The sequence below is a fragment of the Lolium rigidum genome, chromosome 5, assembly GCF_022539505.1.
Source record: "Lolium rigidum isolate FL_2022 chromosome 5, APGP_CSIRO_Lrig_0.1, whole genome shotgun sequence".
Taxonomy (NCBI): domain Eukaryota; kingdom Viridiplantae; phylum Streptophyta; class Magnoliopsida; order Poales; family Poaceae; genus Lolium; species Lolium rigidum.
The window spans coordinates 185,779,470-185,785,322 of NC_061512.1; the positions used below are offsets into that span (position 1 = coordinate 185,779,470).

At 43.3% G+C, this 5,853-nt stretch overlaps 2 long non-coding RNA genes across 2 annotated transcripts; one reads left to right on the forward strand and one right to left on the reverse strand.

Moving 5' to 3' along the window:
* The first annotated feature begins 1,851 nt into the window (after positions 1-1,851).
* On the forward strand, positions 1,852-3,591 carry LOC124653039. The gene is made up of 2 exons (XR_006987805.1): positions 1,852-2,944; positions 3,056-3,591. It is a non-coding gene; the product is annotated as an uncharacterized LOC124653039 (long non-coding RNA).
* Positions 3,592-4,030: 439 nt separating this feature from the next.
* On the reverse strand, positions 4,031-5,085 carry LOC124658400. The gene is made up of 2 exons (XR_006989173.1): positions 4,732-5,085; positions 4,031-4,362 (listed from the first exon to the last, which is right to left on the reverse strand). It is a non-coding gene; the product is annotated as an uncharacterized LOC124658400 (long non-coding RNA).
* Between the last annotated feature and the right edge of the window lie 768 nt (positions 5,086-5,853).

Consider the following 5,853-nt stretch of genomic DNA (forward strand, 5'->3'; position numbering starts at 1 on the left):
CGGGAAATGCGAATAAGGAACATCCATGATGTTGGGTTCATTGACCCACACATCGTTAATTCATATGTGTTAGAACACCACCCCGCCGACGTGGAGGAAGACCTGTGGCGGTTTATTAGAAAACAGCAACGAGAAAAGTGATATTCTATTTCCTTACCATTTTGGGTGAGTGTTTTGTCTTGAGCACATTCTCTTTTGTTTACTCCATGCATGGTATGTGGCTAATCGATGAGTTATGCATGATTGTGCATGTATCGTGTCCGCAGGTTCCACTGGATTCTTATGGTAATTAAAGTTCAGACCTCCTCAGTTCTCGTCCACGACTCTCTGAATATGGATCCGGCGCTTTGGGGCGACATGAGAAAAATGATGCAAAAGTAATTATTTTCATTCATTTGCGCTCTATATCGATCGGCCTATTTCGTTCATCATTTCCTAATATCAAGTAACTAATTAATAACTCTCTTGTTTATTTAATTTTCTTTGCCTCGTAGGGTTTGGAGACGGTTCGTAGATACCAAGGTCGGTGAATTCAAAAAAGAGCTACATTTTAAAATGGCGGTGCCGACGTACTGGGGATACTCAGCCACCGGGGACCAATCTATGTGGATACTATGTTTGTGAGAGGATCCGGAGATACCGCAATGAGCGGGACCGGACGTGTGAGAACAACATCCCGAGGAATAACCTCCGGAAGACGCTTAGTCCGAAGCTCGCTTCCGACCACTTCAAGAGGAACTAGCTGGATGGTTGGCGAGGAAGTCATCGATCCTAGAGGAGAACACTATTACGATGACGTAGATCTTTATAGGCACCGGAATTTGTAACTAACTTGTTCAAAATTGTATATGGTCATCCGATATTGAATATATATTGTATATGGTCATCCGATATTGAATATATATTGTATATTACTCTTGAATTCTTTTTGGTTCTAATTTCAAATTTGTTTGAAATTGTACATTCATATGCATGTATGTATACGAGTACCAGTAGAATATGTGAAACTCCTTCAAAATTAAAACCCAAAAGAAATAAAATAATACAAATTAAAAAGAAACCAGATTTAGGGGGAGGGGGGGCTAAACCCTAAACCCTGCGGAGGCCTTTAGTCGCGGTTGGCCAGAAGAACCGCGACTAAAGGTCCTCCGCCCTGGCGCTCGCCTGAGGCCCACGTGGATGGGCCTTTAGTCGCGGTTCGTGAGGAACCGCGACTAAAGGGGGGGGCCTTTAGTCGCGCTACTTTGGTCGCGGTTGGACCACCGCGACTAATGGCAGTTGCCAACCGCGACCAAAGCCCCTTTTTCCACCAGTGTTAGGCGTACTTTGTATCCAAATACTTTGTAGCAAAAATATGTGCTTCTCTGTCGGTGTCTTTGTCTAGCGTATTTTTTTAACCATCTTAAACTGCAAATTCTTGTCGTTGAAACCCTAAACTTGCAAATCCAAGTACTCATTCCTGCCCATTTTATGTTGCCCACATTTTTTCGGGTAAGTTAAACTACGCAAACTTTGATCAAGAATAGATAATAATACAAACATCTACTATAACAATTGCATATAATATAAAAATATATTTCATGACAATTCTAAAAATAGAGCTCTTTTACGGTGATTGGCACGGAACTTTAGTTCCGTCTAATCCAATTTGGGTTCCGTCTAATCTGATTTTTTGTGACCGTCGATTAAATCAAGTGATAACTACTATTTAACTATTATCCTTTCGATGTATTTGGCACGGTCAAAACTATGATCATCAGTTTTGGAAGGAAATAAGTCTCGTGCCAGTTCCAACCAATCAAAAAGAATACTCGTGCGCCAGTCCAGATAAAAAAGAAAAATTTATGGTGCAAATCTTCTCCCAAAACTCCTCTCCGACGACCTCCCAGGTCTCCGACGAGGTCACTCCATAGATCTCCGACCCAGGCTCCTCCGACTAACGATGCCCCTGTGCCCTGGCTCCGCCGCCCCGCTCGAGCGACGCCGCCGTCATCCGGCCAGCCACCGCTGGCCTCCGATCCACACGCCACAGCCAAATCGAACACCTCCGGCTCTTCAACTGCGGGATTGGACATCAGTCCTCCGTGTCCAAGTCCGGTGGATTGCCGCCGCTGTCCTCAACGGCGGGATCGGGCCCCCAGCCTCAACAACGGGGTCGTAGTCAGCGGCCACCGCGATCCTCGCCTGCGGGATCGGACACCACTGCCGCAAGGTTTTACCTAATTTTGTTCGACTATTTGAAATTTGATTCGATTCACGCTTTGAATTATAGCCTGGTTTTCCTTTGCTCTGACCATCAACAATACTCTCAAATTTGTAGTGCTGAAAGAGATACATATACCACATTAGCTACATCAGTTTTTCTGTAGAGCTTCTGCATAGAGGAGTTTGAGCACCGTTGTCTCTTTATTTTCTTCTGTGCCAACATTCATAGTATTGGCATTTACATATTCTTGTTTACTATCCGTTATCTACCAAACATGTCCCTGCGTGTGTACCATGATAATTGCATGGTAATGCAAACCAGTTCTGAACCAGATCCTGCTGGATCACAACTTACAAGTGCTGAATTTTCCCAGTTTTTACTGATAACTGAAATATCAGTACACTCTTCACATCATCACAAAGTAAAGTAGTCGATACTGACGGCTAAATTTAGAAGGGCAATCGGTATTTCTTAATGATCATACACACCAAGTTATCTACCCAATCAGTAACGATCAATTAGCACTGGTCCCTAGAGTTTGCGGTCTAGCCTGACAGTACTAGTTCTTGTTCTTTGCATGGAAACTGATTGCTAGCTAGCCTGGTTTATTAAACGTGGATATCATGTGCATAGTTGTTGGAAACAAGGCTCGGATGCGCAGTACATGCCCACTATTTTGTGGACATTACAAGTTCTAGCTGCTCCAGTTTGCAAGATTGTCCGTGAGGTTTCGTTATAGTAAGTGTATACTATATGACTTTGAGCAGTTCAGCAATAGACTTTAAAGTCCTTTTTTTCTTAATTGTCTTCGTTAATCCTGAGACTCATAGTCCCAGAGTGTATTTTCAGGTTCTTTGAACCTTGATGCAGGACCCGAGAAGGAGGAAGTGTGACACTTCGAGTATAGATGGCATACCTGTCAAAAAGGCCAAGTCTGATGATAACATCTGCAAAATTGGAGTTAGCCTTGCCCACAAGTTGAAAGAGCTTCTTTTTTTTCCATTGTGAAGTCCGCAGTATTCTCCTTTTATCCATGTTGTCATGGATGGCTTCGTAACCTAATTGCCATCACGTGATAATATAGTGCATGTTCAGTGTTACAAAAGTGGATTAAGCGCTAAGCACTTTAGCCGCCATTATTCTGTCTGGGCAGCTACTAACATAAGAGGCCAGAGAGACTATCATGGATGTCGTAGCAAGGAGCTGAACTGGGGAACTTCTTTGTTCGCCAGTGTTGGTGCACACAAGTCTGAAATCTGTATCCTCGTTGTAATTTTGCATTGTTCAAATAGTGAGTGGATATAGCTGTCACATTTTGGAGGCATGTAAAGCTGGTAAACTTTTGGTGTTGATGAATTGATACTTTGGAAATTTTCTTTTGTCGATGGTAAAGCTGCTATATTGAAATTTGTTATCACTTAACATCACAATCCATGTCTTGTGTTTTAAATGTAGATTTATATGCATTATGATATTCTACTTCTATTTAAAATGTTGTGGGTGTGAAGTACTGCAATGAAGCTTGTCCAGAGGTCAATGTGCAAACCGAGCTTCTGTTCCTGAAGGACCTGTCGACCTTCACTTTCGGGAAGGGCAAGTGAAGGGCTGGGCATTACCAAGACGCATATACTTCAACGGCGAGAGCCCTGCCATGCCTCCACCAGATTCGTACCCAGTGTTTCCAAGCTCCTATCCTTGATTGAAGAAGACAGCATTTCTTATTATGTCTATTGGCGTCTTAGCAATGGTGGCATTCTTGCACAATCATTTTGTGTTGGATAAATACTGCGGAAAGTCCCCACCCATAGATAAAAGGTATAAGAATGTGCATATCAACTCGCATCTTCTGCAGACACATCACGAGGTACAAATATTTTGAACACCATGGTTTGTTACAAATGTACCGAATAAACACAAAAATTTATAAGAGAATAAATTTATCAACATAGATAAAAGGCTTTTAATCGTTCAATCCTTTTGATAAGTAAAAAAAGTGAAGTAGATGTCACTAAGAACACGGTCCGTCCACTCTAGCAAAGACACATGTTGACTCGTTCATGGCGATGACCTATCTTCGTCCAAGGCTCTCGGCCCAACATCAGGTCGCCTGAAGGGGCAACAACACTCCACGAATCTTCGTGTGGTTCGGACGGATCCTGGCAAAAAAGCATAGATAGTATTAAGATCAACAGAAAAATGATGCAGGTAAAAACACTACTCGACCGCGGTGTGCCTGTCACCCCAATTCACGCCGCCGGCAAGCGCCATTCACCCAGCAGGTGTTTCGTGACGATGACGCACTCTTCTTCGCCAACAAATCACCACTACCGCCTCGGAAACAATGTGCTAAACAAGAAACAAATAATGAACCCCAAGAATTACTTCTGCGTCAGGTCGGTAGATCAACTGCGGAGGATTAAACATTGTGACATGCAAAACTGTGATCCCCAAATGCAAAATTTGGAGACAACACAACAACAAAAAATACTCCTAGATAACTTAACTTAACAGGAAAACAGAATCACCTTAGCAATCACATGACCTTCATTTTGTGCCAACATTTACCACCTTTTTCTCTGGCTTGTGGCTGCAAAATATCCATCTTAGAGGAAACAAACCAGTCCATTTATCCTAGCACCAGAATTCCATTTATCCTAACAATGGAAATGCCACAACCGCACTTGAGTAATCAAACAAATGGCCACCACTGCCAAACAAGAAAATGGCACAAAGCTTCAGTAATTGAAGTTCAAGACAAAGTATGAAGTGAATCTTACATCCAACCAAAGGACGCAGTGCCTTCGCCTGAAACGTGAGAACAATTTATTGTCCATAACTCTACAGTTTCATGAGCTTGTATCTCCCAGATACCCTCAACATTAAATCCTAGTGTTGGAAACTAGAACAAAACGAAAATCTTAGACCAAAAATAATAATGGGTATGCATTGACTATGGTATGTTCATATTCTATTTCAATTTCCCCATAGCAAGGACCATAGCGAGAAACATATTTCAATTTCCCCAGTGACATCAAGAACAAATGCATCTACAGGAGGAGGACAACCTTACCGGGATGTGAAGTTGAGCCGCCGCCGCCTGCTCCTTTCTCGCCTAGCTCCGACGGGCGACAGCCACTCAACGCCGCCGCCGCTCCTCTCCTCGCCGGCCACGACCAACGCCACCGCCGCTCCTCCCCTCGTTGGCCCGGCCATGTTGATCCAAGTTGATAAAGAACGCCGCCGCTCCTCCCCTTGCCGGCCCGGCCGTGTTGATCCAGGTTGATAAAGAACACAGCCGCCTCTGCCACTTCCCTCCGTTGCGGGGATCGCCGGGAGAGAATGATTGAGAGATTGAGAGGATGAGAACGACAGTGATATCTACATATATTTCGTTCATGAGAGATTGATGGTGGGTTTAAGATCTGTGCACAAATGTTCAATTATTTGTTGCTTTAAGATTAGTGTAGTTTCATCTGTTGTCTTGGCCACTTAAAAGGATGTTCGTCTTTTATAATATTCGCAAAATATATTTAAGGTTCCGGTCCCACAAATTTTGGTTCCGGTCCCATATTTTTGGTTCCGTCATTTTGGTTCCGTCTATTTAGCACCGTTAGATCGAGGTGGATGGAGGGTCATTAAAAATGCCA